The sequence below is a fragment of the Trichosurus vulpecula genome, chromosome 3 (assembly GCF_011100635.1).
Source record: "Trichosurus vulpecula isolate mTriVul1 chromosome 3, mTriVul1.pri, whole genome shotgun sequence".
Lineage (NCBI taxonomy): Eukaryota > Metazoa > Chordata > Mammalia > Diprotodontia > Phalangeridae > Trichosurus > Trichosurus vulpecula.
This window is the reverse complement of record NC_050575.1, coordinates 17,405,342-17,430,754: the sequence shown is the minus strand read 5'-3', so window position 1 is coordinate 17,430,754 and position 25,413 is coordinate 17,405,342. Positions and strand designations below refer to the sequence as shown.

The window sequence follows — 25,413 nt, the reverse complement described above, 5'->3', positions numbered from 1 at the left end:
TATGAAAACACTCATCGTCTGTAGGGTAGCCAGTAGATGATGAATTTTTTGAGCATGCTCAACCAAAAAAGAAAGAAAAATAAAAGATCCTTAATCCTCTGAAGCCTCCTTTCGTTCCCATAATAGCAAAAGGTAGAATGTTAGAAAAGGGGATAGAGGATGACAAACATTACACATATTTTAAACCAGCTATAAATATTCACTGTGGGTATTTAAATGAGAGACCTCTGTCTAATGACCATTAACAAATATACTACTTTAGAATTAAACTATATAAATATTGACCATTTCAATGCAAATGAATAATAATGGTTGTTTTATTTATAAGGTCTCATAAGATTTGCAAAGTGTTCTACATACACTACCTCATTTGATCCTTAAGGATATTCCTGCAATATAGGCATTATAGTCATTATTATTCCATTTTACAGACAAGGAAGTAAGAGCTCTGACAGGTTACATGAGTTGACCAGGCTACGCAGGTGATAGGCAACAGGGATGGAAAGCAAACCTAAGCAAACTGCCTCCAAGTCCAGCACTCTTTCTAATATATTTCAATGCCAAAAGATATAAAGAAGGTGGAACAAAATGGAAAGATAGCTTACAAGTTCTTGGAGAGACAAATAAAGGAGTTGGCTTAATTCAACTTGGGCTGGAATAAAAATTGCCACAAAAACAATCATTTCATGGGACACCTGGCTATCTTGCCTTGCAGAACTTAAGATACCCATAAAAATAAAGATAAAAAATACAACTACAGCTCATGTGCCAAAATTTGAAGGAGGTAGAGAAATTCTATAAATAGTAAGATATTCCAAACTAAATCAATATATACTTTCAACATTAAGAAACTTCAATATGCGGGTGTATACAGAGAAGAACGGTTTTTTAAAAAGTCAGAAAATAAGGTTCCAGATTAAGAGGTTTTATAGAGTATATATAAACCCTATGCCTACATTCGTAAGTACTTTCTACAAGAAGAGTAAGATGGTGAGCACTTGTTTCAACAATCTGGCTAGCCGCTGTCATGGAAGTGAGTAACCAACACGAGCCCAACAACAAGAATGCTGCCAGTATAGGTTCTTTTGATCTGCTTTACTAAGGAAAGCAACGTTAAGGGGTTAACAATCTTATTTCATTTCAACATACAAACATCATTCGCTTAGTTCAGGGGGAAAAGCCAGCACCCTGAACTTCAGAACAAATACAAATAAACTACACGCAGACCAATACAATTCATAGTTACCAACATCTAGGTTCAGCCCAGGAGCTCATAACAAGGGTGGGCCCAGAGTCATGCGCACCACCATGGCTATGGGTAAGAGCTCCAAAAAAGAAAAAGCCAACCCCTGGTTTTATATCTTTTTCAGGGTCAAGGGTGAGTCACACATGCGACTCACCCACGTGACCTAAAATTGTCACAAAGAGGCAACTTAAACCCACATGGTCTAAAAGCTTCTGATGTCCCAAACATGTCACTTCAAACTCATGTGTAAACTAGGCCCTCCCCTGAGGCAAGGAGGTCACCAAGGACTCTCAATCTAATCAAGAAAACAAAGGCCAAACTCTTCAAGGGCACTTGGTTGAACTGAGTGCTAACAGCACTGAACAAGATGGTGAGCACTGAACATCACAAAAAATGAAACTAATATATCTCAACAGGAAACAATAGGTTTCCAGTATGGAATTCATCTGTGAATCAGCTGCCAATGCAGTTAACCCCTTAACTTGTCAAAGAAAATATGAAAATCATCAACAACTCAGAAGAAAGGCTATGAGAAGATAAGATGTGCAATTAAAACAGCTCTAACCTGACCTATTAAAAAAGCATGACTGGCTAGAGGAAAAAACATTGACACCAACTAGTTACTTACACTACCCCCAAGTCCATAAACTCCAAGAGCTCTCTACCACCTCTAGTAACAATATAAAAGCATCTGTTTGATATCCAAAGGCTTTCATAATCTGACCTTTCCAGTTTTCTAAAATCTTACATCTTACTCTCTTCTGTCCTACTATCTCACGCCCCCACCATATACTCTACAATCCAGAGACACCATCCTCCTTGCCACTCCTCAGATAAGACACTCAGGTCTGAAGTGTTCCCCAGGCCTGGAATTCACTTCCCTCATCTCTGCCTCCTTCAGGTCCCAGCTAAAATTCCAGCCTCTACAAGAAGCCTTTCCTGATTCCCCTTCTTAATGCTAGTGCCTTCCTTCTGCTGATTATCTTCAGTTTATCTTGTATATATCATATTCTTGTATATATCACATATCATATCACCAGCTAGGTGGCAGCCTCAGATACTTACTAGCAATGTGCCTCTGGGCACATCGATTAACCCTGTTTGCTTCAGTTTCCTCCTCTGTAAAATGAGCTAGAAAGGGAAATGTCAAGCCACTCCAGTATCTTTGCCAAGAAAACCCCAAATGGGATCACAAACAGTCGGACACAACTGAAATGACTGAACAACATCGATATCATTTATACATAATTATTTGCATGTTGTCTTCCCCATTACATTGTGTGCTCACTGGGAGCACTGTCTATTTTTTCGTTTTGTTTGTTTTGTTTTGTCTTTCTTTGGATCCTAAGCACTTAATATGGTGCCTGACATAACGGGTGCTTAATAAATGCTCATTGACTGATTGACTGAATCAGCTGCCTATTCAGTCCACCTATCCACTTGTTACAGAAAAGACCAGAATTGGCACCAACTTAGAAGAAGAAAAAAAAGGCTATGAGAAGGTGACATGGCGCTCGATCACAACAGCTTCAACCTGACCTATTTTTTTAAAAAATGAGGACTGGCTAAAGGAAAAAAAAAAACAGTGACACTGAGTATCATATAACCAACACAAAGCAATTACCCTAACAAGGAAAACAAAAGAGCCCCCAAACCACCCCAGTCAGCAAACATTTCCTCTCCTCACCAAGAGGCGAGAGGTGGAAGGCAAGGGCAGTAACAGTTTAGAATGTTAACTCATTTACTGTGGAAGGAGAGAGTAGAAGATGAGGAACAATACTGCCTCATAAATGAACAAAAGCAGTAGAGGGGAAAAAAAGAGTGTGCAGAATGCTTGGCATGAAACTCAAATAAGCCAAACCATCCCCACAGCATTTAAAGAGGAAACAAGGGGACAATAAACATCAGATTGGAAGAGATCTACACATTTCTGTAACAAACTCTTTTCTTACTTATGACAGTGTAAATACCATATGTAGACTACAACACAACAGGCCCCAAAAGCTAAATAGGAAGTAGAAATGGCACTAAAGAATATGATGCCTGGAAAACAGCTGGACCAGACCACGTATACATATATAGGAAATCCATTCTTCAGGTGACAAAATTTTGATAAGGCTGATTCTTAAGAAATCTGAAAGATTTCACATGACTAATATGAAAATATACATTACATGACTAAACATGTGTAACCTTTATCAAACTGCTTGCCTTCTCAATGATGAGGGGTGGGAAGAGGAAGGGTGGGAGAGAATTTAGAACTCAAAATTGTGAAAAACAAAGGTTAAAAATTGTTTTTACATGAAATTGGGAAAAAATAAAATATTAAAATTCAAAAAATCCTGAAAGATTTCAAACATTTGGAAAAAATTGTAAATGGCATTACTATCCAAAAAGACGACCATAAGGACATCAGTAACTACTAATCTACATGCCTTTATTTCTATAAAATTTTTATGAGAAAGATCTACACACATACCTAGGGTAACTTTGAAGAAAATATGAAAAGGAACAGGCAGGCTTTCACAATCCATATTCTGCATCAGACTACATCTTCACTGTTACTCAACTGATTGAAACATGCAGAGCATACAAAATCTCACTGTGATTATTTCCTGTTGACAATAAAATGGCATTTGATTTGGTAAAATGAAATCTAGCCATGTCTCCAAGGCACATGTTAAAAATCATACAAGTTTTCTTTAGATGCAAAAACAGAGACAAATTGTTCAGTGATATTTTGATTATCAATATCAATCAAACAAGCTATAAAATAAAGATTTGTGCTAGTCAAAGATGTTCATCATTGTCAGGGAATGTGTCCAGTAAAGAATCCAAATAGAAATGAAATTTCCAGGGGGGGGGGAGGGGGCGGTAAGGTCTTCCAGGTACTCTTGTTTATGGATCTGGAGTCAGAGGACCTGAGATCACTCACACCTCGGATACTTTTTATCAATGTGACATTGGGCAAGTTAGTTAGCATCCCTGGACCTGAGTTTCCTCATTTGTTAATGCCTTCCCTCTGCTGATTATTTCCATTTATCCTGCACACAGTTTGTTTATACATGGCGGTTTGTACGTTGTCTCCCCTGTCAGACTGAGCTCCTCAAGAACTGGAATGGTCTTTTGCCTTTCTTTGTACCTCCATTAACTTAGCGCAGTGCCTGACACATAGAAAGCACTTAATGAATGCTTACTGACTCTCTGACTAAAAAGTTTTTTCATGTACAAATCAATCAACTAGGATAAGAAAAGAAGCCATTGCAAAAAAAAATTGTATTAATTATCTCTGAAAATGGATACACATGTATTTATCCAAGACAAGAAGAACAGAAAGATAGATGGATAGATGAGTGGACAGACAGATAGACAGACACACAGACAGAGAGAGAGAGAGAGATAGACAGACAAACAGATAGACAGATAAACAGATTTCCAAGTTAGAGGGAACTAAAATACTTAAGACCAAGATTCATTCCCCAATGGATATGAACAAACAGCTCTCAATAATCTGCAAATTATTAACGACCATATGAAACATTGTTCCAAATCATTAATAATAAGAGAATTGAAAATCAAAACAACTCTTGAGACTTCACCTCACACTCAACAAATTAGCAAGAATGATATGATATTAGAAGAGTTGGGGAAAAATCAGTAAAGACATACACACCTTTAGAGGCATTATGAATTGGTCTCGACATTCTGGAAAGCAATATGACATTATACTAAGAAAGTGATTAAAATGCCTGTATTCTTTGAGCCAGAGATCCTGCTGTTGGGCATTTACCCTAAAGAGGTCTATGACAGAAAGAAAGGCCTCATATAGGCCAAAATATTTATAGCAGCACTTTTTGTAATAGCAAAGAATTAGAAACAAAGTATGTGTCCATTAACTGTTGAATGACTAAACAAATTAGGGTACTTAAATGTAATGCAATATTACTGAACAACGATGATAGATAATAAATGATGAAAATCAAGATGAGAGAGGCCAGGAAGACATATGAAAAGATGCTGAGTGAAGTAAGCAAAACCAGGAAAACAACACATGCTAACAACTACAATCACTGTATATTCAAAGAACGACATCAATGAAACAAGAAAAATTGAAGGCTGTGTAACTGTAATGAGCAAGCTCGGTGCCAAAGAAGAGGTAGAAGAACGTGCCACTTTCCTTTGTAGAGGTAAGTGACTGTAGGTATGGAACACTGCGCATGACATCAAATTTTGCTATGTGTTGGTTAGTTTTACTGAATCACTTTGGGTTTTTTCATCTCTCTTTTTTTTTAAATCTTTAAGGGATGGCTCTCTGAATGGAGTAGAGTGGGGGAGGAGGGTAGAAGAGAAAGGTGATATAAAAGATAAATTTTTAAAAAATATATATATGTGTATACATGTACTTTATATATATGAATATATATATATATATTTATGTTATATGGTATCTGGATCCATGTTGTCAAACTCAAATAGAAATAGGTTATTAAATTGTATATGAGGATCACTATGGGCTACACACTGACTTAGAAAACTGCAATCAACATTATCTATATTCTATTGTATTTTAACCTAGGTCCCCAGCTGACTGTGTGTAGCACCTCTGATCCAGATGATAAAAATGATCATTGTGATCAGAAAAAAACCAGTGATGTCACAAGAGCATGGGCTAACGTACAATCTGAGTGCTACCCTGGTACAACGACAATGTTAAAAGCCCTAGAGAAAGACTTCTACCATGTTGATTAGAATCGTCAGGGAGAATTTATGGGAAGACCCAGAAAAGAGTCAAACTCTCATCAATGACACCGTAGATTCATTTAAAAAAAGTGTAATGACGATAGAAGCTGAAAGCTGAAAAGATACTACTTACATTGTATTGGGATTTCACTGTCTTTACCAATGCAGATCAACAACTCCGCTACAACTTAGGAGTCTTAGAGAGCTGCCTAAGGCTCTGAGACATTAAGGGACTCGTCCGCAGTCACACAAGCAGAGACAGTACTTGAACCCAGGTCTTCCTCACTCAAAGGCCAGTTCTGACAGATAGATAGAAAGATAGATAGATAGATAGATAGATGGATGGATGGATGGATATATCACATATGTACCCGTGTACATTTAAATTCCACAGGTTTGTCTTGTTTCCTTAATAACAGCTTCAGATTTATACAGCATCAATACCACAAAACACTCATGAAGGAGCTAGAACAAGTATTATTACGACCTTTTTACAGATGAGGAAATTGAAGTGACTTGCTTATCATCACAAAGCTTCTAAGCGTTGGTAATCAGTCTAAGGTCTAGAAAGACAGGGAGCGCATCTTCTATGTTTATATATCTACCATAATGCCTTACATTGAATAGGTATTTATAGATTTATTCATTTGATTTAAAAATTAGGAATACCACAGGTATCTGAGGCAGAAAACCAATCATATAAAAAATTAAGGAACCGCAGATTTAGATTCGGTTTGCCGTTACAAAGTACTTTCCTTAACAACAACCCTGTGTGGTAGATGAGGAAAACCAAAAAGGAACCAAAGGCAAAAAAACACAAAAATACAAAGAGCAGAATTATCAGATTAATAATGGTAGTACGACTGAGAAAAACTGAAATTGATAAATGAAACAAACCAACAAAAAGACAAGACTTCAAGAACTTGTTAAAGGAGCCAAAGTTCTCTAAGCACAACTCTCAGTCACTGAATTCCATCAAATAATACTGGGAGGCCTCCAACAATGGGTGAAATTTATTCCGTTCTCTTGGGATGGAGTGATCCACAGAGATCCAGGGTCATAAGCCTTTTTTTTCTTTGAAACAGACACATTCCTAGACATAACATGCTGGAAGCCAAGTTGTCTCAGACAACCACAACATAAGTGTGAGAACAAAAAAAAAGACCCACAAACCTCACAGCTTGGCAGTTGAAGGAAATAAATTTTTAGTAAAGAGACCACTACTACGATGAATGTTACAAAAATCAAACTTCTCAGGAGGTAGACATAGTAGAGAAATGTGAATGAGGAAGGCAAATTGTGAAATTATTACTTAAGGAGATACTGTCTAACGTGTATTTTAGAATGATCACTCAAAGGCTACCTGAGAACTCCTCCCTGCATAAACTAATTACCTTTTCTCAGTCCTCCTCCTCCTTGATCTCACTACATCTCTTCACACTGTTGACTACTTTTCATCCTGCTTCCTGAATATTGTCTCCTATGATACCGTCCTCTTCTGGTTCACCTACCAATCAGACTGTTCTGTTTCCTTCTGCTTTGATGGTTCATCATCTATCTATCCCCTTCTTCCCCCCTCCTACCCACTAAATGTGAATGTCCTGTGACGCTCTGACCTATAGGCTTTCTCTTTTTCTTTCTCTAAACTTTCTCCCTAAGGAAGTTCATCTATACCCCTGGGTTCAATTATGTTCTTCTAGAAGACTTCCAAATTTATGTATTTTATCCCTAATGGCCCTTCTGAACACTATGCTAACATCTCTAAGGTCTTGCTGGACTTCTCTACCTAGAAGTCCCACTGACATCTGAACCTCGACATACCCAAATCTGAATTCGTCATCTGTCCCCCTAAAATGCTCTGCCAAAGTTTCCTGTTTCTGTTGAGAGTACCCAAGTTTGTAACTCTTCAGTCATACTAGAGGACTCTTTTCTTCTGTTTCTTACTTTTCAACTGCGTTAAGATAGACAGAAATGACAGAATAGACTGCTGGAATTGGAGAATCATAGAGAGTGAGAGTATGTGAACCATTGGTGAATGAGTCCAAGCTGAGTGTCAGTGAGGAGGTCTGCTGATGAAGACAGGTGATTGGCAGATTCAAGGTCAAAGGCACAGCCATTAACTGTCTTCAGAACAGATGGTGTTGGTTTGGTGATATCAGCCATTACCAAAAGAGGCCATCGAACTGACTTTGTATGTCAACACATAGGAAACAGAGAGTCAGGGGCAGCTAGGTGGCACAGTGAATACAGCACCAGCCCTGGAGTCGGGAGGACCTAAGTTCAAATCTGACCTCAGACACTGGACACACTTACTAGCTGTGTGACCTTGGGCAAGTCACTTAACCCCAACTGCCTTGCCTTGCCCCCTCAAAAGAAAAAGAAAACAGAGAGTGAAGGTAAAAATAATCTAATTGAATTTTCTAACCTTTTTAACCCCAAATCTAGAATCAGAAGCTCTAAGACGGGCTAAAAATGGAAGCTTACAAAACATAAGACTGATATGTTACAGTTGATCTATCACACTTCTGGATTTGTACTCTCTTCCTGAAGAAAGTATTCATATCATATAGGCATGAGGCTTCTAAGTAGTCTTTGACCCTGGGCTTTTGGCATTTGGCCTGTTTTTTTCCTCCTCAAAACTGAACTGTATTTTCCAAAAAATTTTTCACCATCATTCCATATGCCCACTTTTGTATTGATGATAACCTAATATTACGACATATATTAACTAGAATTTTGAGTTCTTATTTCTCTACCTCTTCACCAGTTACAAAAATGACGGCTTATAAATAAGCTTCAATTATCTTCATGGAGATCCTTTTCCTCATCCTCATCGTGGGTACTGAGAGATAAGATGACAACATTCCACAGAACACTTTCCAGTTTATGGGTGCAGAATGAAATCAACTCCATGACCTCCATGAGCCATTCTTCCTTTTAGGTCTAACTTCCTTGTGTATTCTGACTTCACTTACACAAAGAACAGCAACACTAATGAGGTTTAATTCTTCTAATGATACATTAATTGTTTCATCAATGGCCAAAGATCTTAACACGTATGATACCTACAGCTATGTTAATATTTAGAGATGCTTTAAAAACATTATTTTTAACAACCTCTGTTGCTTTTCCCCTGCTCCATTCTCATCACTATGGAAGCAGACGACACAGCCTTGAAATTGCTGATGGACTATTTCACAAAACATCTCAGTATCAAAAGAATGGGAAAAATTATAGACAGTATTTTTTTCCCCAGACCTGTGATTTCAGTGGTATAGAGAATGTCTTCTATCAACATGGAGTAGCAACTCCATGTTGTTTTAGTTTTAGAGTGTCGCATGGGGGCACTAAGAGGTTAAGCAACTTCCCCAGGGAGACAAACAGGACTTACCTGGTCTTCCTGTTTCTGGAACTAGCTCTCTAGTTTTTACTTTATCATTATCTCTCCAAAAAAGGCAATCGAGGGTACATAACAGAACGATACATCGACTTTCTCACCCTTACATTAACTTCATGAAAACTATCTAAACATATCAAAGTTTGGTGAAAATATGAAGAGACAGGAAGACTTTCATGAATCTTCCCCTCCCAGTTTGACTTTTTTTTTCCCTCTTTTTTTTGATTAAAGGGACCATCCCTTTACTCACTTCTTAAAGAGGCCTATTCACTGAGTGGGCATTACCTCACTCAAAGTGAGAACCTGAAAAGGCCTTATCCTAAAAGGGCCAGGGTCTCCCATTGCATCCTGGGCCATCTCCAGTCAAACTGATGAATATCTGGTCACTGGTTCCGGAGGAGAAAATGAGGCTGGTGACCTTGCACAGCCCTCCCTCACCCAAATCAAAGTCAACTGCAAGTCATGTCATCATTTTCCTGATGTCATGGTCCTCTTCAAAAATGAAGGACGAACACAATTTTCTATGATCAACCCACATCTTTAGTCACATAATAAACTGAAAGGTGAAAAGAATGCAAAACTTTGTCATGCTTATTGTTCGTTGATTACAAATAGGCATTTGACTTAGTAGAGCAAAGCACAGCCTTAAAGACTCTCCTCCAACAAAGAACTTTTCATACAAATGCTAAAATCAGGCAAGATCTCTTGATAATTGCAACCACAGATATAACTGTGATCAACCACCCTCTGACTATTCTTAAGTGAAGCACAAAATGAGATGTAAGTTGCAAAAGATATTTACTACTCTCATGGAGGAAATGCAACACAGAGTCCAAATGAAAAAAGGACAGATGGTGAGGTCCTCCAGATGCTCCTACTGCAGCTGATATGCTAATTGCATCAAACCCCATAGCATTACAATTCCTTCTCAATGGTATCCATGATTATACAAAATAATTCAAAATCAACCCAGCCATCCATATAGGAAAAACTAAGTGGTAAAAATGTCTATTGTCCAGACTACGACATGAAATCAGAGGGCTGGTCAATCAGTACATATATCTGGGACAGGTACTACAGATGGACAATGAACTGGGTACAAACAAGGACCACAAACATGATGTGAATTGCATTTGGGAAAGAGCACAGTGCTTTAAAGGATCCCAAGTTGCTCCCTGACACAACATATCTTGTTTAATATAAATGTTTTCCTTGGAGATATTGCAGGGTCATGAACAACTGTCAAAGTTGCAGGTAAGTCAAAGAGTGATGAAAAGATTCATGGTGGGCACAAGTAAAACACAGTAAATTTCCAATAGTGTACAAATTTTAATAAAGGGATGCCAACAAAGAAATGCATGTGCAGAAAAGTGGACTGGTTGTGAAAACAAGACTCAGGGGTAACAGAGAAGCAGCCTAAATGTTCCACTAACATCCACAAAAAGAAAAAAGACCTAGATGAAGGTTTACTGCATGTTGGGTGTTGCTGATGTCTTAGATTCACAAAAGAATACGGACAAGAATCCTCAAGAAGGAGAAGGCCTAGATGGGTTGCAATCTGCACTAATAATGGAAGGAATACCAACAACTGATAGTATCATAGATCCACCAATATATGAGTTCTGAAAGGTTCACAGATAGAGTTCAGAGGGTTCTCATTCCATTCTGGGTGGGAAAAAAACTACATCTTTACTTTCACCAAACTCTTACTGCAACTTTAAATTTCCTGTAATCATGAATGTGGGCACCAAAACAGTTTTCTCAGGAGGAGGGCAAACGCTTTACTAGACTATCAAAGGGATCCATGACACAAAGAGGTCAAGAACCCCCTCCACCAAGGTAAAGGCAAGATCCTGGGCTGGGATTACAAAGAAGAAGAAAGAGAAAAAAAGGAGCCTTTGCCCTTAAAGTGCTCACACTCCAAGGTGGGAAGAGACTGAGATGCAGACTTAAGATAAATGATCACTACAACAGACAGAATATGATAATGGCAATGAAAGGATCTAGGCAAAGCGCAACAAGAGACATAAGTAGGGAATGATCGCTACTTTATAGTAAGGACACTGAGGCAGAGAGTTACACAGCTAGTAAATGAGGCTATGCTGAGGCCTACCTAACTCCAGGCTCAGCTCTCTGTCCACCGCACCCTGAGCTGCCACTGCAGGCAGAGGTGCAGAAGCAGTGTATACGGTAAAAGGCCGTGACTGGCTGTAAGAAATGCAGAAGTAAGATAAGTTCAGGAAGCAAAGAACAGTCCAGTTTGAACTATAGAATACATGGCAAGAGTAGAGTGAAATAAGGTTAGAAAGATACATTGTGACCAAATCACAAAGAGTTTTCAATGCCAAGCTGAGGCATTTGTATTTTATCCTCAAGTCATTAAAGAACTATTTACAGTTTTTTAATACGGGGTCAATCTGTCAGATCTGTGCATTAGGAAGATGCTGTCAGCTACCAGAAAGGTAGATTGGAGAGGAATGATAGTGAAGGCTGGGAGATCAGTTAATAAGTGGGAAGGATGAAGAGGAGGGAAATCTGCAGTAGCAACTAGGGAAGAAAAGGAGTTCCAAGGTCCACTTGGCTGTGGCGACCTACATGAGGGATCTATATTGCCTCCTCCTACATATGCTCCCACTTTATATTTTAAAATAATCCTGGTCAGAATAATCCTATACAGCATCAAAGGATGAAGGGGGTTAGACTAATTGGAAAGAGCTTCCAAAATTTCTAAGAAAAGCAGCATTGTATCAGGGAATAAAATAAAAAGGTGTATTATACAACCAATTGAGGTTGTGGGAATTTTTTCCAGTCAAGACCTGTGATTTCAATGGTGTAGGGAACTCCCAGTGAGGAAATTCCTTCTACCAAAGCAAAATTGGCAATTGTCCTGCAATATAGAGAACTGGAGAGTTACCTGAGCCACTGAAAGGTTAAGTGACTTGCCCAAAGTTGTACTGACATTGGGATAAATCCTAAATTCGGGGGGAAAGAATTTATAATATGGATTTCAATTGAAATAAAATAAATCATATACAGAAAATCTTTTTCTAAATGAAATGAACTTACAGGATTTTTATGAAGAAAGTATTTTACAAACCTTAAAACTATACAAATGTTAATTATTATAAAGACACAAAAATTTTAATTTCCAAATACTCTTAACTTTATTCTGAACAATTTCTGATTTAAACTCTAAATCACTTCTTCCTTTTCTGCTTATGTGCAGTTTTCAAAGTTACTCCATATTCTTGGGAGTACCTCTCATCATCTAAGAAACCACCTTTCTTTTTCTTCAATTCACTCATGAAGGCTGATTTATTTTAGAAAAATGTATATTATAGCTGCCTAGTAAATCATAAAATTAAGGAAATTACAAGCTATCATTCATCTTTACTTCTGATACATTGAGCTCCTTTTTTGGTTAAAGTTATAGGAAACTGAAGTTTATACATCAAGTCACACTGAAGTTAGCCTGAGTTAACACGAGTCTGTGCTCAATTCAAAAGGACATTTAAGTGCAAAGGTTCACTAATGTGGCCCTTAAACACCATGCAAAACACTATGCACTCTAGACTCTAGAGATGAAAAAAAAATTAGTTTCTCCCTCAAAGAGTATACTAGAGAGTAAACAGATAAATACATACATACAAGGTCATTAGAGGGTGGAGAGCAATAACTATAGAGATGAGGGAAGGCTTCTAGAGGAGGTAGCATCTAAGCTGAGACGTGTTAGTGAATAAGCCTTCTGTGAAAGACACAAATAAGAAAAAACACATTCCAAGGAAATGGAACATCAAGAGCTATAAATACATTTTGGCCACAACACAGAAGGGTAAAGTGGGATAATGTGAAATAAAGTTGGAAAGGTAGGTTGGAGTCAGATTGTAGAGAGCCTTAAATGCCATACTGAGGAGTTGGTACGTTATCCCAAAGGCAATAAAGAGCCACATGCCCAGACCTGTGCCTTAGGAAGATTATTTGACAGCTGCACTGAAGATCCATTGGAAAGGATAGAGACTAGGCACAGGAAGACCAATCAGGAAGCTATTATAATATCAGAGATAAGGGGTGATGAGAGTCTGAACTGAAATGATGGTTACAAGGGTAAAGAGGTAACGTAAAAAATACTGACAAGACAGGACATTCAGCACATGACAACTGACTAAACATGAGAACGAGGGAGACAGAAGAGTCTAGGATGACTCCAAGGTTATTTATCTGAGTGACTGGGAAGATGCAGGAGGGATGCCTTTAACAGAAATAGGAAAGCTTGGAAGAGGAGAGAATTAGGAGGAGTCAGGAGAGATCTTGGTTCAAATTTCAATTCTGAAATTTAAGGAGCTCTGTGCCCCTGTAACCCACTTCATTTCTCTGAAGCTGTTTCTTAACCTGAAGATAGGAATAATACTTGTTGAGTCATATCCAACTCTTTGTGACCTCATTTGCTGTTTTCTTGGCAGAGATATGGGAGTGGTTCGCCATTTCCTTCTCCAGCTCATATTACAAATAAGGAAACTGAGGCAACGGTGTGAAGTAACTTGCCCAGGATCACACAGCTAGTAAGTGTCTGAGGCCACATTTGAACTCAGAAAGGTGAGCCCGGCTCCAGGCCTGACACTTTATCCACTGCGCCACCTGGCTGCCCTGGGAATAAGACTCACCTTTCCTATATTAAAGAGTCACTCTAAAGAAAGTGCTTTGTAAGTTTCAAAGCACTAAAGAAATGAGTTATTACTACCATGTGCAAGGAAGGCACTGTACTAGGCTCTGCACAGTAGATAAAGCCTTGGATCTGGAGTCAGGAAGACTAGAGTTCAAATCCTGCCCCAGACTCTTACTAGCTGTGTGACTCTGGACGAGTCACTTAACCTCTGCCTCAATTTCCTCATCTGTAAAAAGAGGATCATAATAGCATCTACCTCTCAGGGTTGCTGTGAGGGTAAAATGAGATAATATTTGCAAAGTGCTTTATAAACCTCAAAGCGCCCTATAAGTACCAGCTATTATCATTACAGCCTTTGCCCTCAAGGAGCTTATAGTCTAGTAGAGGGAGAGAAGACCCTCCTTCTCTGCCCCCTAAAAAGAAAAAAAAAACAGCCTGGTGGCACAAAAAAAGAATGCGGTGATTGTTTAACAGAGGAACAAAGAAAGTGCTATGCTGAAAGGCTTTCCCAGAATCATATTCCAAAATAACTAACATCATTCCTCTGCTAATTTGGAAAAGGGGCTTTTCCCCTCATTAACTCATATTCCCTTAAGTACTCAGTAGTTATAATGAAATACAAAGATGAAGGGACAAGATTCTCTCTACACAATGAACAGGCCTGAGGGATTCACTCACCACTAACAAATTAGCGTTTGCAAGTACTTTAAAGATCTAAAGTGTGACATCATGACTAAATACTGTTAGTACTAGGTAACTGGTTCAAATGTAAACCAAGGGGAAGAAGAAAGTTAGAGAGCTGTTTAGTTAGGTGCGAGCAACACCTAAAGTAGGGAAGTGAATGCATGATAAATTTGTAAAAGGATTGAAATGCTGCTCACGATATTAGGCAAACAAATTGGAACATAAGGAAAGGAAGAGATTCCAAATGAAAAAGTTAAAGACATACAGAATAGCTATCAAATAAAATGAAGGTGTGGGGAGGGGAGGTAGAATGAAGGACTATTATACAATTAGTTAGCCTAGAGTATAAATGAAAACTGTATTTGAAAATGAGGTACAACTGATCCCAAAATCAAAAGGCCTAAGTTTTAGTCCCAATCCTGCTACTAATTTGCCACACACGACCTTAAGCAAGTCATTTGACATGAAGTGAGTCCCAGTTTTCTTACTAGCTATAAGACTTTGACATTTCTCTCATCCGTTCCCTTTCTTTCTACTCACATGGCCACCTTTCTTCTTTGGGCCTCATCACCTCTTAGCAGAACTACTTGTTCTCTCTGGCTCAAGGTTCTCCTTTCTCCAATCCATCCTCCCTCCACACAGCTGCCAAAGTATTTCTCCTAAAGGATGATCATGTCAATCCATGTCAGTTTAGTGGCTCTAGATTCTCTCTAGAATCAAACATGAACTCCTCTGTCTGGTATCTAAAACCCATCACAACCTGATTCCAACCTACCATCCCAGCTTTATTATATATTCCTCCCCTTCATATACCGTATGAGCGAGCCAGTTAAATTATTCTTCTTGCTATTTTTCCCTCCACCTCACTCCATGCCTCTGTCCCCACACCTGGAAGGTATCACCTCTTTACCTCTGCCTCTTAGAATACCTACTTTTCTTAAAGTTCAGCTCAAATGTACTTTCTGCCTAAATCCTTTCCAGAGCCTCCTAGCAGGCAGTACCACCCATCAAAGAAAAATTATTAGCTTATATTTACTTTGATCAACCCTCAGCCCAGAAAGCTTTTAGAATTCAATTATGAGGGTTAGAAAGCTATTAAATTAACTGTAAAGATGCCCCTATGCCCTGAAATTAAAAAGGGCTCCATCTTACTTGGAAGAGCAGAGTTTCAGTCTGGGGAATCAAGGTTGAGGGGTGGAGATTTATCTCTCTTCCTTATCCCCCAACAGGCAGAGCATTAACTTGCTCTGAGAAAGACACTCCATCCAGCAGTTTAAGAGTACATCAGTTTTAGAAAGCATGAGGCACAGAGAGAGGAGAAACACACTCCACACAGACACAGATACGGGGGCAATCAATAAAGGGAGAAAGCATCTTCAAGAAAGAAGACCCCTGGTAATAGAGAAGACAGCCAGCTACTGAGAGGAGCAGACCCAGGAAACTCAGCCAAGCAACTCAGCAAGCTCCAAGGAGGGTTGCATGCGGACTCCATGAAGCGCCAGGAGCAGTGAGTTGTTGTGGCTATACATGTCCCCTACCTGTGTGCCCCTACTCTTCCCATGGGTGCTCTGTATGTTTGTGGCAGAGTAGGTTTCTAGGGGGAAATACTTTCCAGCTACTATGTTTACTGGGGCATCTTGGCGAATTTCTTTTCTATGAGTTAACTGTGTCTAGTAACAATGAAAAGTGTGAGGGGACCGGGGCCCGTGAGTACATACTCACAGGGTTCCACGGTAGCATCCCTTATGGGCTGCTCTTTTAACTTGCATTCACACCCTCAGACTGGCTCTTCCAGCGAAATTTCATTTTAATCTAAAATAACCTTTTAGATTAAAATTTTAATGTCTAAAAACCTCCACTGAATTATCTTCTGTATATTGACTGAACCCTTACCTCTTGACTGCTATCCCCCTACAGTTCACCTTAAGCTCATCATCTTAACCAATTAACCTTTTTTTTCCACTTCATAACTGTAATCAATTTACTTCCTGATATGGAATAAGTATTTAAACTAGGTGAGCTCACAGAATCTCATACCTTGCATTAGACTGAGCACCAGGAAAAGGATCTAGCATGACTTCCACTGCTATGGGGGAAAGTAGTTATCCAGTCCCCCTTAAAAAATAAAAACCAAAGAACTCTAAAAGTTAGCATGGAATAAACTCTAGAATTTTTTAAATACATCACTAAAGTCCTCCTAATATAAAAGTAACACTGGGTTCTCAAAAGTTATATGCCTTATTCAGTGCCTTGTACATCAGTTGTTTAATCATGTCTGACTCTTTATGACTCCATTTGGGATTTTCTTGGCAAAGATACTGGAATGGTTTGCCATTTCCTTCAGATGAAAAAACTAAGGCAAACAGGGTTAAGTGACTTGCCCAGGGTCACACAGCTAGGAAGTGTCTGAAACGGTATTTGAACTCAGGTCTTCTTGCCTCTAGGCTAGGTACTCTATCTACTGTACCACTAGTTGCCTTGTACATAGAAAACGTTTAATACAATGCTTGCTGAATAAAGATCTGACTGTTCTAACAAATTATAAAGGGTTTTAAGTAAAGCCTGACAAGCATTACTGCCACATCTAAGTTTTTATTTCTCCTAGCACCTAGTACAGTTCTTTGTAAACAGCTGACATTTAACTGTTGTAGAATTAAACTGAATTATTATCAGATGACCAGCCTAGCTACATCTGAAGAAGGCTGGCTAACAGGTGATAGTCACTGTCAGTAACTAGAGAAATGCGGCCAAGTCATAAGTCACATCAGGTACCACACTGATGAAACCAAGATCTTTCAAAGTAATTAACAACAGTATGAAAACGTATTCATCCTGAATTTTTATATTTAAAAGTCAGCAATAACCGAGTAGTTTTAAGTGGTTAGCATTAATGAAGCCAAAGTCATAAATATGAGTCCCAGGTGGAAAAGCTACCTTCATTTTCCTACCCAACTAGACTGTAGTTCAAGTGAGATAATGAATGAAAAACACCTAGCATTCCATTTAAATGTAGTAGAAAAACCTCCACTGTTACTGTCACTTTCATAACTACAAGCCAGCACATTAATTAACTATAAAAAGCAGTTTGACATTAAATGGCTTCACAGGTCAAATCCTATTTTATAAGAAAAAATAGGTTATTAAAGCAAAACATACAATATGAGGTACTCTTCAGGTTCCTGTGCCAGGGGACCCTGTTGGTCATAGGTGAAGATATTTTCCCAACTGCTTCTACCGCTACTCCCTGATTCTCTGCCGTACTGATAATTCTAATTCTGTACTTGCATCAAAGCCCGCCTCAAGTTTCGATTTATCCATGAATCCTTCCATGAATAATCCTAGCCCCCGATGAGCTTTTCCTTTGTTAAATTACTTGACCATTTATAGTATGTACCACATAGTGCAGCAGTTTATGAAATGCCATCTCATCTCGTCATCTGCCTCTGATGCCTCAATGTGACAGGGAGGTGTCCTTGGGTTCTTAAAGGCTATGCCAGCATAGTACAAGTGCTGGCAGGTTCTACCATGCTGGAAAGGCTTTAAACATGGGCCTAGTAGGCCTGTTGGCTGCAGACCAAAATAGCTAAGTTTGGAGGAGCTCCTTACCCGGTTGGCCCCAGAATGAAGAGTTTTTCAGGCTTAGCAACTTTTAAAGATTAGTTATAGAGGGATTGCAATCTTTATCAGTGAAGGGAATACCCACACAGTCCCTTGAAGTACTTAAGTACTGTCATCTGCATAGAACTGCTAGAAAATTTTCTAGTGAATAGTTTCTCAACCTTTTGACCAAGATCAAAGATAACAAGTTTTCCAGAATACAATATCTTCTTTTCTTTTAGCTTCTTCATGTCTGTATATTGCTGTGACTCCTAGAAGTCAGGGCCTCTCCCATCCTTCCCATAGAATCTAGCACATTTCTAGGGGATCAGTGAATGTTTGATGACTTTTTTATGCTTCCACTAATAAACCTTATGTCCAAAATGGGGGTTATGGTAAGATTCCATATATGTCAAAAAGGTTTCCAAGCCCCAGCCAACGTCCCACTTATTATGGCAAATATACATAGTGGGCATTTAAATACTGTGAAAAAAAAAAGCTGAGAGGGTACAATAAAATAGAGTGCTATGGTGGAAACCTGAGCTCAGTCTTGCCACAGACGCTTGCTAGCTATGTGCCCTTGGGCAAGTCACTTGATCTGTCTGCCTCAGTTTCCTCAACTGCAAAATGGTATGATAATAGCACCTACCTCCCATGTTATTGTGAAGATGAAATGAGATGATATTTGTAAATTGCTTAGCACAGCACCTGGCACATAACAGGTACTTAGTAGATGTTTATTCTCTTCCCCCTGCTGTGTGACTTTGGGCAAGTCATTAAAACTTTCTGAACTTTAGGTTTCCCTTCAATAAAATGAGTATAATGTTGCACTATTTACCTCACAGGGTATATATTATATGTTATAAAGGTCTAATGAGATGGCATATGTACTTTGTAAACAAAGTGATATATGAATGTCTCTATTATAATTTCAAGCAACATTCAGTACCAATACAACTGATTCGTCTATTCACCTCGTTCAGGTGAACAGAAAGCCTTGCATTCTCATTCCGTGCACTGTCAATTTTATTCTAGGAGCTGTCCAAGATACACATATACAAAGATGAAATATGGAACTGCACAGAGGAACTGGAAAGAGATTTGTACATACTTGTACCCCTACAAGAAACCATATTCACTAGGAAGCCAGCACCATGTAACGATGCTGAAAACATCAAAAGAGGCACAAAGGAAAAGAGCAAATCCAAAACCCATTTCGCTCTTGCAAGTACTAGAGAGACCAGCAGAGCAGGGGGACTATATGCAAAGAGGAACAACTTGAATCGATTTTTTCATTGGTACCATTGGGACTGTATATGGCCTAAGGGAAGGTGGGATCCACAAGGAGAGGCTTTCTTGAGCTCTTTAAGAAGAGAGAAGAGTTTATCTAATGGAGAAGAGGCTCAGGTACAAATTTATTGTGTTTTGTTGGGTTAAATAAAACCTGTCCTAAATTCAATGTCTCATTAACCTGAGTGCTTGCAGGGGAGCTAAGGGCCCTTTCTGGGAAAGCAAAAGGAATCAGATACTGACTGTGCCAAGATTTCCCTGGGTAGGGTCACGATACAAAGAGACTCTGTGAGAGACCTCCCCAAAACCACACCTAGGTCCATCACGTCAAAGGCCAGGGTTAAATTAACATAAATTTACACCAGAAAAAGGGAGGACAATTCTTTGGACTTTAATGTAATAAAATTATACCTGTAATAGTAACATTTCACCATCTCTTTGTCCCATACCAGGTCATCTGCATAGAGAAATGGAGTTTTGCAGGAAAAACATTTTGTCTTTCATGATCCTGTCTTCTATTTCCTATGTATCATATACACAAACACCCACACCCACCCACACACACACACACACATACACGTACGCAGTGTCTATTACATAGATTTTCAATAAGTATTTTTTAAATGATGAGAAAACAATTTTTTGAGCAACTGTATAATTTAAAAGATACTTCAATAGCACCAATATATTCTCTTATGGGTTTTTTTCTTCCTTTTCAATTTGTTTGCTATTACATTTCTAGCTATTTCGAATCTTTTTACCTCTCTTTTTGGACCAAAAAGGCTCCAACCATTTTCTTATTTTGTCTATACTACAAGGAGAGGCCATATAGCATAAGTAATAGAGGGCCAGTATCACAGTCCATTCAAGTCCTGCCTCTGACAAACTAGCTGTGTGACCACAGGCATGTCATTTAACAGCTCAGTGCCCCAGGCAACTCTAACACTAGATGAGTTGCTTGCTTATCTGTCCTAGTAGAAAGAGTTCACAAAGATGGAGGTTCTTAAGAGTGATTAAAAATCATAACAAAACAAACAAAAACCAGGATAATACTAAATTTCTTCCTGTTGGTCTACTGTCTTTATATTCCCCCCTACCCTCCAAATTCCCTGCCACTAAATCTCTACCTTGCTAAATCTTTTTTTCTCCAGCTTCTTCTTCAGGCATCATCATTGTCACTGAGTCTATTTCTTCTTTTATTCATCCTGTCTTATATTTTCTTTCCAGTGCTTCCTTGCATTCAGATCCTAAGTGTTTTAACACCATAGTCCAGCCAATTTTTAAATGTAAGGTATTCTTGGATTCCCATCAAAAAATGTTATCCATGAAGACTATCCATTTTATCTTTTTAAATCTTATTTTATCTAAAAGACAAAGAAGACAATTTATATTAAATAAAATTCAAAAGGTTTTTTGCATGAACAAAATCAATGCAGCTAGATAAAGAAGAGAAATTGGAATGGGAAAATCTCTGACTTAAATATCTCTGGTATTCATAATATATAGGACATAAATATATAAGACCAAAAACCAATCTTCAGTGGTGGTAAGAAAACAGGCAAACTAATACATTGTTGGTGGAGCTGTAAGTTAGGTCAGTCATTTTAGACTTGGAATGTTAGATCAGTCATTAAACTGTTAATACCAGGGCAAGTAGGTGGCACAGTGGCTAGAGTATCAGCCCTGGAATCAGGAGGACCTGAGTTCAAATCTGACCTCAGACATTTACTAGCTATGTGACCTTGGGCAAGTCACTTAACTCCAACTGTCTCCAAAAAATAAAAAATAAACTGTTAATACCCTTGCAACCTACAGATCCCACTACTGCATAAATACCCCCAAAGAGGTCAAGCATATAAAGGCCTTGTATATACCAAAATATTTATCACAGTACTTTTTAGGGTAGCAAAAAACTGCAAAGAAAGTGGGTATCCACTGATTAAGGACCAGCTAGCCAAATTGCAGCCTATGAATTTAATAGAATACTATAATTGTGCCATAAGAAGTAATGAATATGAGGAATTTGTAGAAATATAGGAAGACCCACAAGAACTGATGCAGTGATGTAAAGCAAAACCAGAAGAACAATGTATACTGTGACTATAGTAATGTCAATGAAAGGAACACTAAAACAAAGCCAAATTCTGAATAGTTATAATGACCAACATTTGTCCTATAGTACAGATTAGGAAACACAACTTCCTCCTTTTGATAAGGGGTGGAGTGGGGGGGAGGACAACTAAGGATACAGAATGTTGCATATACTTATCACCTGTCATTGATAAGGCTTGATCACTGTCTGTTGGTTTAACTTTTTTTCTTTTTTTATAGCAAATCATTCCACAGCAGTGATGTAAGGAGATTTACTGGGAAATGACCAATGGAAAAACAAAAGACATTAATAAAACTTTTTTTAAATGACCAACGGCAATTTTCTTCTATAGAAACAATACATAGTCTTCAAGCATGAGAATATAGCTTCTGAGCTATTAGTTCTTAAATCGACCAATGCAATAAAATTTCAGCTATTGCATAACATTTGATAGGCTGGATCACATACTGTTCTTGTTATATCAAGATGGGAAAACAGAGATGAACAACTTTAACACAATTTCCTTTCTTTGGTCTAACTCAGACTTGCAACACAGTAAGAGTTCAATCTCTCAAAGAATTCTCCAATATAAAAATAATATTTAAAAGAAAAAAGCCTTTTTTAAAGCAACGATTAATACCTAGTCACATTTCAATTTATTAGCATATCTATCCTAACAGTACCCCAAAACAAACAACTCCAAATTTTTTTTCACAAGAGTGATTTAAGATTTCTCACAGGGATTCATAATAAAAAAACTGTAATACAATGTTCCTATTTATGAAAACTGTCTAACAGAGATCAGTATCAGTATCAGTAATGAAATAGTATTATAATTATGTCTATGAGAAAAGGGGGGAGGTGTTAAGGGAAGGAGGAAAGCTGAGAGAATAAGCTGCAGTTCCTTAATTGTTTTACTTAAAATCCGTCATTTAAAGACGTGAACAATAATAAGAATATTTTGGTGGGATTTACTAATCATTGGTCCCTGCTATTGTCTATTTTCATCGAATGTCTTTGTAACCCTCTCCCTGATCAAGATTCTTAATAGGGAATTGGAAGATACACAAATAAAACAAATTGGTCTCCTTTCCTATCACAGAAAAATGTCCTATGTATGGTTAAAAAACACCATCACTATGCTGGAATTCTTTCTGGCTGTTATTTGGTTTCCCATATTATAGGATATGACAGCTGGAACAGATTAGTCTTCAGTGAGATGCCTTACATTGTAAACCACAACCCTGATAAGGTTTGATTTTAACTGGTGATGCTAAAATTCAGAGTCTGTCAGTATTTCCATAATAAGCCCCTACTCTCAGGGGTTTCCAATCTGGCCATAAAATTTTCCTATTTTGGCATTAAGTGTGGCTTATTTTGTTTCAGTCTAGGAATGGCAAGGCTTTGGGTGTGCGTTTTAATTCACATTTAAATTCTTAAGGAGATTTTTATAAGCAGAACATGACAAGGCAAGTATTTTCCTTTTAGTTTTTTTTTTCATTCATTTAAATCAAGTATGGCTTGATACTGTGTTATCAGTTGCTCCCTATACCTGATGAAGCCTTTTAAAATAAGAATATTTTTTAAAGATTCCACGTACAAAATAAGTGGATTTTAAAATAACATGTGGATGCATGCAATCATTTCTCCACAAAATGATTAAATCATTGACAAAACCAAGATTACAGAAACCAGCCTCTTCCAAGGTTTTACTCCTAATATGTATTCACAGCATATGTTGAAAAATAATGGCTCCTCTTCAATTGTATGCTGTGAATGTAAATTAAGAAAAACACACATTGTGCTAAATCCTGCTTTCTTATAATGTCTACAAAAATAGAATACACTCAATTTCTGGATGTAAATTCATTCTAAGATGAATGTATACATTTCAAATATAATTTCCCTTTTGGCTGACCATTAATCATTTGAAGATATCTTGGATTGCTAAGCATGTCCTTGGGACAATGTCCTCAATCATTTGTTACTCCTTTAAAAAAAAATTAATTTGAGATCATTTTAACAGTGAAAATTCTTCCAAGGGTCTAAATATCAACCAGACATCCCAAAAGGGGCTATGAGTTTCATTAATATGTAAGCAACAGCTTGGCACCTCAAGATGGAGCTGGAAATGAAGTAGTAGGAATAACTGTGATCATCACTGCTTTGGGGGATTTCATTAATATCAACTGAAGATAAAATTTTGCAAGCTATCTATAACTGTATTACAGTACTTTTCTATCCTACAGGCCACTGCAGTTTTCTGATTATGAATCAGTCAGAGGTTCATCTGCAGAGGAATGACTCAGTATAAACTTTAAAATAATGGTTTAAAAAAACCCTAAACTCAACCAGGGTAAGTACATTCATGAATTTAAATGCTTTGAATGGAGTATCTCTTTTTTTGGGCTGCATAATTTTATCCCTCTCAGGACACAGAACACTGATTTAAGGAGAGAGAGAGAGAGAGAAAAGAAAATCACATACAACAAGGCCTTGGAATCCACATTTTCTGAAAAGCTGATGACAAAAAAAAAAAAAAAGATCTTTCTGTGTTGACCAGGTGTAATCGTCCACACTGAAACATTCTGCGGATTTTCCATAAGGGGAAAATCCAGATCACATTAGACTGCATTCTTTAGTATGATTCTACTGCCTCTAAGTAGCTAAGAGCAAATTATTTAAGAGAAAAAGCCATAAATAGTGCCTTAACCCCAAGACATTTCCAAAGGAATACCACCTCTCCCTTACAAAGTTTTTCAAAGTTAGATTAAAGCATTTTGAGTCTCCAGTAGGAAGAGACTAGCAGAGGAAGAGGTGGTCGATGCTTCTTTTAAAACCCCATGATCCGCTCACTCCCTGAAATGGACAGAGGTTTCCACAAAATACAGTATCAAACTAAGGCAAGAAACACACAGACACACGCACAGACACACGCACAAACACGCACACACAATCGCCTAGGGAGTCCTGGGCCGGGGTAATACTTACTGATACATCCTTTCTGCAGCACCAGCAGTGCCGGCACCAGGGAAATGCCGATCAGTTTGGGGGCCCGCGGCTGTAATGTCGCCCCACTGAGAAGCCCGAGTTTTGCCAGGGCAGCAACAGGGTAGGCAGAGCTGGGAAGAGGGTCTAAAGCCCAAGCCTCCAGAAGCAGGATCAGCAACCACAGCAGCAGCAGCAAGGCAAGAGATGAGGGTCTGAGAAGGATCAGGAGCAGCCACAATCTTGAAGCAAGAAGCTGAAGAGAGCAGCAAGGGCACAGCTTGGGGGAGGGGGAGGGGAGGGAGAGAAAGAGGGAGGGGCGGGGGGAGAGGGAAGGACAGGGAGGGAGGGAGTCTGAAAAAGCTGCAGAAGCAAGTGCCCCGGCCACACTAGGGAAAGGTGGCTGCCCCGCCTCCCCCCTCCCTCTACACGCCCACCCCCCTCCCTTCAGCGTAGCAAAGCAACGTGGAAGAGCACTCAAACCAACCCCCCTCCACTTTCTGGGGGGTCCCCTCTCCCCGTCGTCCTCCCCTCTCCCCCTGTTTTCCCCCCTTACCCAAGACTGATAGATGTGCCACCGGCTAGGGCTCCTCAAAGCCACTGGTCGCTTAGGGGAGCCGAGTGGGTCCTGCTCCCCCTTCCGCGCCCTCCTCCTCCCCCTTCAGCCCCATCTCGCAGGCGGGTGGGCTGGGCTGCGTGTGAGAGGAGGGGGGGTG

The 25,413-nt window shown here is 38.7% G+C and overlaps 1 protein-coding gene across 1 annotated transcript in view; it reads right to left on the bottom strand.

The window, feature by feature from the left end:
• The window catches only part of TRAF3 (TNF receptor associated factor 3), a 145,955-nt gene extending 121,081 nt beyond the window's left edge, over positions 1-24,874 (bottom strand). The window contains exon 1 of the mRNA XM_036750460.1: positions 24,701-24,874. The gene's annotated coding sequence lies outside the window, so the exon portion shown is untranslated. The remainder of the gene's footprint in view (positions 1-24,700) is intronic.
• Positions 24,875-25,413: the final 539 nt, after the last annotated feature.